Below are 10220 nucleotides of genomic sequence, written 5' to 3' on the forward strand. Positions count from 1 at the left end.
TATCCAAGGGCAGAATCAGAGGTAGTCCTGGTACATTCTCAAAATTCAGAAGAGTTTAGCTCAGAAGTGATGTCACCTCTGTACAGTAAATTAGCCAGTGCAGTAATGGCAAAAATACAACAGGTGATTGTTTGCTTTAGTCAAAAGAGATCCCTTTTACTATGATCAGAAAAGTTCTAGAGAAATCATGGAGATGTTTTGCTCCAGAGATGACAAAAGATGCGGTAAAAGCAGTAATCAGGTACCACCCCTTCCTCCCCACATCCCAAAGGTAAAATAAACCCTTTTTCTGAGGTGAAAGCATAGCTGTTGTTTAATATATGGCTGCAGAATCTTTCAGAGAGGTTGTGCAGATAGGAACTGCATTATGAAAAACCTGATCAATATCACTGAAATTTTTAAAAGAAACGCAGATATTTCCTAAAAGGAATAATCTCTTAGGCTCACATCAGTATCATGGTCCCAGTCTCAGGGTGGATATTAGGAAAAACTTTTTCTCTGAATGAATGGTCGAGCAAAGGAATAGGCTGCCCAGGGAGGTACTGGAGTCTGTCCCTGGAGGTGTTCAAGAAACATGGAGATGTGGTATGTAGGAATGTGCTTTAGTGTTGGTGGTAGGTAGACCATTGTATGATATTAACGGCATTTTCCAACCTTCATGATTCTATGGTTCTGTTATTCCTCAGGTAGAAATTTATGGTCACATAGGCTACATAAATATGGGTCCATCCACTGACCCTGACGCACTAGAGCTACCCTTCCCTCTCCTCTTTGCCCTTAACAGTCAGAAGTTGGGATACGTTTTAGGGTCAGTCCTACTTGATGTTTTTGTAAATGGCTGTGAAAAAAAAATCATTGATATCTTTATTTAACTTCCTTTGGGTTTTATGGGCTACAGTTGCCCTGACAAATATCCTCCCCTTGTATGAAGGGGAGGAGGAGACGGGGGAGCTGAAAGCAGAAGCCAGAGGATACATGTTCTCTAATATTTCACCAGTATTATAAATCAAAACATAAAAAACAAGTGTCACAGCTCTGTTGCAGAAAGCAATGGTGGGAGGGGGAAATCTAGCTAAATTCACTTCTTAATATGTGCACAGCGATTCAAGACAAATAACAGTGACTCCCGCACTGGCATTTTTCTCTCTTGTTTCCATGGATAAGTAGGGTACAACCTTGCCTAAATCCCATTCACAAGCCAGAACAAATCTCTCTAAGCCTCAGCTGCTCTTTATTTCCTCTGTGTACCAAGTTCAAAATGCCAACTCTTTTCTCTCAGATGGATTCTTCCCTCACTGCGGTCCTGATGTGTACTACAAGCTCACCAGCACAAAGAAGGAAATTCAAATTATTACATCAAAGGCCTCCTCAAAATGAAAGGCTTCAATCCAAGTGAAAAATTATCCAAATATAAGTTTACTTTTGAAGCAAGATAGAAGTTATGTGTGTATTATTAGTATACTTGTGCCAGAGCAAAACTGCAATGTCTGCCAACTTCATGAAGTCACTGTAGCCTTACACTTGTGTTTGCAACTAGTCCCGCTACTAGCATTTCTCATATATTTTTCTTCATTAAAAGTACAGAATTAAAGTCACATACTTGAGCAGTTTATTTAGGTTACTAGCTAAATTTCATTGTCAGAAAGACACTGAATATCACAGTGAGATTACTGCTATTGCCTGGTCACTCCTGAGGACAGAATTTGGACTGAAGTATTCAATTACTGCATAAACACGGACAATGCATACATCTACCAAACCAAAGAAAAACATTATTACAAGTCCAATGCTACGGGTACATTTCTTCAAGAGATTCTTCTCCCACAGAACACCAGAATAACTCCACAAAACAACTACGTAACAAAAGTTGTACAGACAGTTTGCTTTGAGAATATATTGCTCTTGATTCCTGCACTCCTGAAATGAATGCCTTAAGTACATCTTCTCAAATCACGTGTGTGTTTATAATAATGAAACACTCCTTATGCTTACTGGGATGGGCTATGTTTATTATTTTATTCCAGAAAACATCTGGTACAGTGACATAAGGGAGACTTCCTGCTTGCACTTCCTGCCCTGGGTGGGTATCTTCTCTGGAATGAATTATCTAGATGTGATAGCAGAATAGTGCTTGAGTTTGACTTAGAGCTACAGTTTCGGTTATGTTTGCTATAGTCTTCTACTTGATCTCAGCTCGGATATTAGGAAAAATTCTCAGAAAGAGCAGTGAGGCATTGGAACAGACTGCCCAGGGAGGCTGTGGATTCTCCTTCTCTGGAGATAGTCAAGACCTGCCTGGATGCCTACGTGTGCAGCCTGCTATAGGGGGCCTGCTTTGCAGGAGGGCTGGACTTGATGATCTCTGGAGGTCCCTTCCGACCTCTACAACGCTGTGATTCTTTCACATGCCTTGTGCAAGGAGAGAAATAGAGGATTCCATGCGAAGCCCTATCCCTATAGATTGAGCTGTGTATGTGTGTTCACAGAATCATAGAATGGCTTGGGTTGGAAGGGACCTCAAGGATGCAGTGCCCCTGCCACAGGCAGGCTTGCCAGAGCTTAGATCAAATACTAGATCAGATTGCCCAGGGCCCCATCCAACCTGGCCTTAAACACCTCCAGGGATGGGGCATCCACAACATCTCTGTGCAACCTGTTCCAACACACAACCACTCAGTAAAAAAAATTCCCCCTGACAATGTGGAGGATTCAATAAGGAATTGAATCATGTCCTCTGCTCCATTTTCCTTTCATTCTTCTTCCAGGGGAGTCAGTGCCTACCCTTGTGATGATTTCCTTATTCAGAGGGAGCTACTTTCTCTGATTTCACGTGCTCAATAGGTAAGATGAATCTTCCTGGGATAGAACTTGTACTAGACACTGTCACTACAGCACAGCAGTATCACATCGACCATTTGGAAGAATATGACATCCAGAAATGTTCAGTGGGGAAAAAGCACGTGGTACTCAAACAGTTCAGAAAGAGATTCAGACTGGTCAGTGTGCTGGACAGGAAAGCTATCATGTAGCCTGTTCAGTGAGCAGCTAGCAGCTACCCTGACGCAGTCAAGTGGAAATAAAACATTAGGAACTGACTATAAATCTGAAGTCTCACCTGTCATTGCAGTCAGCTATCTCAGCCAATATAGACACTGTTCTGTAAGATTTTCTTCTAAACCTATCTATCTACAGAACTTTTTCTCAAATTACTAGCAGGAAGGCATATACTTCTTCTGAAGTACAGGTAAAGGCCAAATAAAAAGAGCTGTAATAAACAGCGACTGCAAATTTGGAGTTGTTATTGATGGTGAGAAACTTAAGTTCACTTCTTTTCTTGGCCTAAGGTGAATGAAAGCCACATAATATAATTTCAGAGACTGATGCCTCATTCCAGACTTTTCATGTTGAAGTGATCTTCAATAAGTGTGCTTCAATGAGTCAAATGCAGAGTGAATTTGTGGTTCAGTGTTATGAGGATTCACTTTTGGTGTTGGAAAAATCTGATTTTTCTCACTATTTTGGGAAGTGTTTTTAGATTTTATCCAGTATGTTTCATATTTCCTGTCATGTATTGTTAAGAAAGTTTAACAAAAATGTTAGCCTGCAACGTCTCGCCCAGAAGATCAGTGAGGAGCTGGTAAGCAGTGAGATCCATTTCTTCTCACTTTCCTAACTGAGGTCCCAGTCTTGCTACACAAGAGCAAATGCATCAGTTTCGTTATCCCTTTCTGGCCACATTCTCTCCTGAGATTAAGGGTTTATCTTCTTTCTGCTCTGACACATATACTATAAGGCTGGCCACTGTAGGTCATTAAGGACCTACTAAATACAAGCCGGGCAGTTTGAGTGTATGAAATGAAGCTAATACTGTTGGAACCAGCAGTGCATGGGCACACATGTCCCTCTGGTCCCAAAAGCAAAAGCACATTCACCCCTAAACAACTGAAATTGCAACACTGAAGCTTCCAATCTAGACCCCGGTCTGCTAACATCTTACCTGGGAGCTTGTCACTATGCCATGAAGAACCCTGGTCTATCCATAAATACAAAGTTGGAAGACTTCCTTTTTCCTTACATCAACTTCTCTCTATTTCTACTTCCAAATCAGTAACGTTTTTGTTACCTCTGCTATAACTCTTTCCTATACACATTGTAAACATACTAGGATAACTTTTTTTAATTCATCTGTACACTTATCTCATCCTCAGCTCCTGGTCAGGGCAGTAGAAATTATGGAGAGGGCCCTTCTCCTGTCATGTTTGTTGATAGTTACGATCTGCTAAGTACAAAAATCTTGTTATTACCACATTTGAATGCCTTTAATACACAGTGTAGGATGTTCCAATCATCTCCATAGGCACCTCTCTTTGATGTCGAATCAAATTCTTTCCTTTAACAGTTTGTGGTCTCGCAACCGTGGATGAAAACTGAAATTTTCACCACTGTAACTGCCTTATTTACTCTAGGAGATGATTTCAGTATAGCAATAATTTTCGTAAAATATATATTTTCTACAAAAAAAATCTGACACATTTGTGTTTCCTTGTTTTCTAGCTCATTATCAATGCAAATAAGACGCAGGGCTTTTTCTAAGCTCAGGTATCCAGCAGACAGTACTGATGAAATATGAATCACAAAAATTATGCAGGGAAAGGTATAATTTCTCCAGAAAGAGTTCTCCTCTGCTCCTGGAGAAGTAGAGACTCTTCCTGATAGAAGAGTTCCCTGGCCTTGGGCAGAATGGGGCAGAAGCTCCCCATTCTCAGTCATTTATTAATTGCATTTTTTTTGTCTTCGCAGTTTTTTTTGTCTTTTAGTTATTTCCTATGCATATGCCCTGACTATATTGTTGTATCTTTTGAAGATAAGCAGGACATTTGTGCTTCACAGTGATAAGGAAATGGAAATACACTTCTTATTAATTAAAGCCATGCAAATTAAAAGATACAGTGGTTGAGAAGCATCCCAAAACAGGTCAAATGTGAAATGGAAACGACCATTCACAAAAACTGTGAAAATGTTACATGGAGTTTATCATCTGCAAATCTCAGAGCTCTTTGCAGCTCAGATGAATATCAACATATTCATTTTGGAGATAAGTGAACCCTACATCCGCACCACACAGCACCTCGCTGATGGGGTGAGAGAGACAAGGCACAGCTATATGAAATCTACACAATTTTCCTTTCTTCCGGCCCTGATTTTACCACTGTACATTTCTTCCATTCAGCATTTCTTTCCCAAAAGACTAGACAGAGGAAAACAGTTTTACATATAGCTGGAAATAAAAATATCTCAAAATGGGAAGATACAATTCTACCCCAGCAAGCTGTTCCAAAGCAGTGGTGTTGCTGTAAGGTACTTTACAAACTGGAGAAATTATCCACTGCTAAAATAGCTGTGCTTAATTTGAAAAGCAACCTGGGTTCATTCCCCACACATCATCAAAGTTAATTAATTATCTCTACTGCTGGATGTAATCTGGAAGGTAATAACAAATTAAAAACCTCCACCAGGCCTGATAAATCCAATGAACAAAATGAACACAAACAAGCAATAATACAGAAATCATTATGTAATTGCCAATGTCTTCTTTCCAGTCGTGCCTACTAGTAGGAGTCCCTCTGGTTTGGATTCAAGCATAGGCTTGAAGTATGGAGAATAACATGGCAGAATAGATACAGACCCATGACTGCCTTCTGTTGTGCATCATGTACATGATTCATTTCTATCTGAGAACTGGAGATGGCACATGAGTAGCTCTGCAAAGGAACTGTTTGTCCACTCTAAGCTGTATGTGCTTGTGATCACAGAATTGAGGTCTTCACTAGTCTTACAGATGCAGGTTTTGGATATTCATAGAATTGTAAATTCAAACAGTCATAGAATCATAGAGTCATAGAATGGCTTGGGTTGGAAGGAACCTCAAAGGCCATCAAGTTCCAAGCCCCTGCCTTATGCAGGACTGCCAACCACTAAATCAGGCACTAGATCATATTGCCCAGGGCTCCATTCAACCTGGCCTTGAACACCTCTAGGAAGGCAGCATCAAGTGATGGTTCACACCACTGTATGGACTTTCGCTTCATTTTCTGTTTCAATAATCACTTTTTGAAGGCTTAGACAAAGACCAACATTCTGCTTATGCAAATCTTGGTCAATAAAATGGGAAGCAAAATGAGAATTTTCAGCTAAGTTTTTAAACTTAGATCCATGAACATACATGCAAGAAGCTGAGAGCAGCCCCGAGAGAGCAGCTATTCTGACAGAATCCTGGAAGGCAGTTAATATTTCATCTCCTTTCCAGGCTGCTACAGAGCTGGCTAATCTTCGTAATTAAACCCAGACAATTAGAGAAGAAACCCGTTACCGTTGAAAGTTATATTCACCACATCACCTTGTTTGCAACAAAATGGAAAGATATAGAGAGACTAACCTGGAAAAGGTTCCTCATCCAAAGGAGGAAAAATAAGAACTTGCCATGCTGGGAAACTAAGCTGCTGAGGCTCTCCTTTCTTCCACCTCTCCTTCCTTGTCTCTCCCCTTAAGCTTTTCTTTTGAGGCCCTGCTGAGGTGCTGCTGAGGTGCACAGTGCATCCGTGAGAAGCTGAGAGCCAACTGAGTGACTTTCTTTGAAAGGAAGCACACTTGTGGCAGAAAGAAAAAAAAGAGTTATCTCCGCCCTGGCTTTGTAACAATGCTCTGTTCATATCAGTCTTTACTGTGCAAAAAAAAAAAAAAAAAAAGGGAAAAAAAAAAACAACAAGAAAAATGTTGTCCAATGTGTCAGAGCGATTACAAAAACAGTCTGAGCAAAAGGAGGGAGCTGAGATGCAGTGTGGAGGTTGAGGAGGAATATCTAAATCCTTGCTGGTAAGGCTTTGGAAAAAATCCCAATGGAGGTGTAGAACAGGCGAGAAAGTCTTACTAAGCTTTGCATTGCCTGTGTCTGCGCAACTGGGGCATCATCTTAAAGTGATCAGACTTTCAGCTCAGAAACGTGACTTGCTTCATTCATCATGTGCCCTAGGGATTGGCCAAAAAGTCACGGGAGGAAACCAATGAGTGCAGCATGGCTTAAGGAGCTCAGAGAAAGTGAGGACAGGTGGATACCAAAGTGTCATGATTAGCCTGGACACCAAAAAAGTAACAGAAGTGACGACCCAAAGCCTGGCCTGAGATTCAGATTTAAGTGATGTTGGGTGTTCAGCAACAGGCTGCCTTAGGAGGACTTCTGACACCTCCAGCTGAATGCAGTTCTGTCCCACTGCAACCAGGGGGGACAGGAACCTCCTTGGTGCAGGTGCTCCTTTTGGTCCTTCCATTGGGCTCCTAGCATGCCTTTCCTGGAAACCCCCAAATGTTGCATGGGCTCAGCTGGGATGTGGAGTCCTTTGCTAGAAAAGAAAGGAAAAAGAAGAGAGGAGAGAAAAGGAGAGGAGAGGAGAGGAGAGGAGAGGAGAGGAGAGGAGAGGAGAGGAGAGGAGAGGAGAGGAGAGGAGAGGAGAGGAGAGGAGAGGAGAGGAGAGGAGAGGAGAGGAGAGGAGAGGAGAGGAGAGGAGAGGAGAGGACAACCTCAGGATCTCAAGGATTTGCCTGTTTAAAAATAGGAAAGCCAGAACATTGCTCTATTCACCGCACATAGTTCTACTTCTTCCTTCCCCAACATTTCTTTTTTCTTTTTAATAGTAAGTTCAGTGAAACTTTATCTCTTCCTGCTCTGGTAACCTTACTAAATAACCTGCTATTAGCATGATTCAATTAAGTGGCTTTCAGCTGCTGGAGTCATTGTCTTTGCCACTTATTTCATTGGTGAAAATTTTAAAAAGGGTCCATAAAAAGCTTTCTGTTCCTGAAAGTATTGCACTACTGGAGGCTAGGGAAAAGTATAGCTGGAAAGTTAGCTGCAACGCATTTACAAGTTTTCATTAAAAAGGATCCGGTTACACCCAAGAGTTTAACTCCATTATCATTCAGCATCCGTGCAGGGAACAGAACCAAGGCCAAGCAGCCAGGCTGAGCTTTTGAGCCCCCTCCTTCAGGAGGAAATGGAGCTCACAACACTGTGCAGCAGAGGAGAGATGGAGTTGGCTCACTAGTCTTTACTGCTCAAGTCTGCTTTAAAACTTAGCACAGAGTTGGTCTGTTGAATATTACAGATTTGATCCAAAATTATTTACTCAGATAATTAGATATATTAACAGCTGTAAAACTGAACTTCTGTCTCTCCGTCTTACGTACTACAGTAGCCACGAAACACCTAAATACATCAAAGAACCTAGCAGGGGAAAGTATTTCCCCCCCTATTTTTCCCCAGTTTGTTTACATGGTGTTGAATAACACTCTGGTTATAATCAGTTTTCATTGTTTTTCTCTTTTTCCCCTCTTCTTTATATCACACGATGTCACCAGGGAGAAAACAACACTTTTTAAAGGCAGGAAAATGTGATTCTGAAACCACAAACACTTGCAAAAGACGGCTTTAAAACCCTGCGACAGAATGAGAACTGAGAGCTGAAGCAGCACGCTGAGCAGCAAGCATCCCTCCGACACCGCGGTCTCCGCCGGGACCGGAGCACCCAGCCTCGCATACCTGATGTCTGCTCAGCGACTGTCGGCTCCGTGCGGATCGGATCGGCGCAGCTCGGAGCAGCCTGGTTCAGCCCGGATCGGTTTGAATCGGCTTGGCACGGCTTGAGAGCAGATCACCTCCGTTGTGCCGCAGCCGCCCCCGCCCCGCTGCCGGAACTGCCCTCGCTGCCTCTTCCTCCTCCTCCTCGGTACCACCCGCCTCCCCACCCCTTTGCCTCCTTCTGGGCTGCACACCGATGTAGTACTGCGTCCAGATGTGGAGTCCTCTGCACAGAAGAGACATGGACCTGGTGGTGTGCGTCCAGAAGAGGGCCACCAAAATGATCCTAGGGATGGAACACCTCCCCTGTGAGGACAGGCTGAGAGAGCTGTGCAGCTGGAGAAGGCTCTGGGGAGACCTGAGAGCGGCCTTTCAGTATCTAAAGAGGGGCTACAAGAAAGAAAGGGACAGACTTTAACAGAATCTGTCGTGATAGGACAAGGGGAAATAGTTTCAAACTAAAAGAGGGAAGATTTAGACTGGATACGTAGAGGGTGGTGATGTATTGGAACACATTGCCCAGAGAAGTTGTGGATGCCCCATCCCCCCAGCAAGGGGGGTTGAAACTAGAATGTCTTTGAGGTCCCTTTCAACCCAGGCCATTCTATGATTCTATGATATGATATAAGGAAAAAGTTTTTTACGATAAGGGTGGTGAGGCACTGGCACAGCTTGCCCAGAGAGGTGGTGGATGTCCCATCCCTGCAGACACTCAAGGTCAGGCTGGATGGGGGCTCTGAGCAACCTGATCTAGCTGTGGGTGTCCCTTGCATTGCAGCGGAGTTGGACTAGATGACCTCTATGGGTCCCTTCCAATTCAAATGATTCTGTGGTTCTTCATTTATCCCATCATGTTGTGTTCTTGGCCATATTTGAAATGTGTTTCTTCCAGACCCAACATTGGACCAGTTATTTAGATGAAATTAGGGTGAAACGTGCTCACTGAGGATGAAAAGTTCTCATTCAGTGCGTCTCTTTTGGGATTTGAGGATATGAGATATAAATTTTGCCCAGTACATTCCTTGAGATGTACTTGAGATGAAACTTTCTCCACTCCACCATTCCTATGGCCTTTTCCTGTACTGGAAGATTAGGTGCGATGCTGGGGTTTGCTCGCAAGTGGATCTAGAGAATGCAAATTGGCCTGGAAACCTGGCAGAGGAGCAACAAGAAGGAAAGGAAACCCCAGAAATGCAAACACTTTTGGAGAAGACCACCAGGAATCCCCCAATCCTACAGAAGCACACCAGCCGACTGGTGGACATCACTGTTGTTACTACACATATGTCACGGAGTCTGACAGATGTACTTCACACCCCTGACCACAGAACTGAACCCATAGAAGGCAGTAAGTATCTTCTGTGGATCCCAGCACTCTGGTGCAGTATCTCAAATACCAGTTTCATAAGAAGTTAATGCACCATTAAACATGCAGAACATACCACTTGCCAGGAAGAGATTTTCTTTGTGTTCATACAAGGCTTTAAAAGGTTTAAGAGCTGTAAGTGCTCACTTTGAAAGGCTGAGATGATTCTGTGAATTCTGTGGGGGAAAAGGCAGATATTGCCCAGGGTCCTACTTGAGGTGA

The 10220-nt window shown here is 42.8% G+C and overlaps 1 protein-coding gene across 3 annotated transcripts in view; it reads right to left on the reverse strand.

Moving 5' to 3' along the window:
- PRKCQ (protein kinase C theta) overlaps positions 1–8911 on the reverse strand; it is a 49276-nt gene extending 40365 nt beyond the window's left edge. For 2 of the 3 annotated variants that reach the window (XM_003201835.5, XM_085214973.1), the window contains exon 1: positions 8594–8911. The gene's annotated coding sequence lies outside the window, so the exon portion shown is untranslated. Of the gene's footprint in view, positions 1–6436; positions 6648–8593 lie in introns of all 3 variants that reach the window. The other variant, XM_085215049.1, reaches the window with a different exon arrangement.
- Between the last annotated feature and the right edge of the window lie 1309 nt (positions 8912–10220).

Source organism: Meleagris gallopavo, chromosome 1 (assembly GCF_905368555.1).
Source record: "Meleagris gallopavo chromosome 1, MGAL_WU_HG_1.1, whole genome shotgun sequence".
Lineage (NCBI taxonomy): Eukaryota > Metazoa > Chordata > Aves > Galliformes > Phasianidae > Meleagris > Meleagris gallopavo.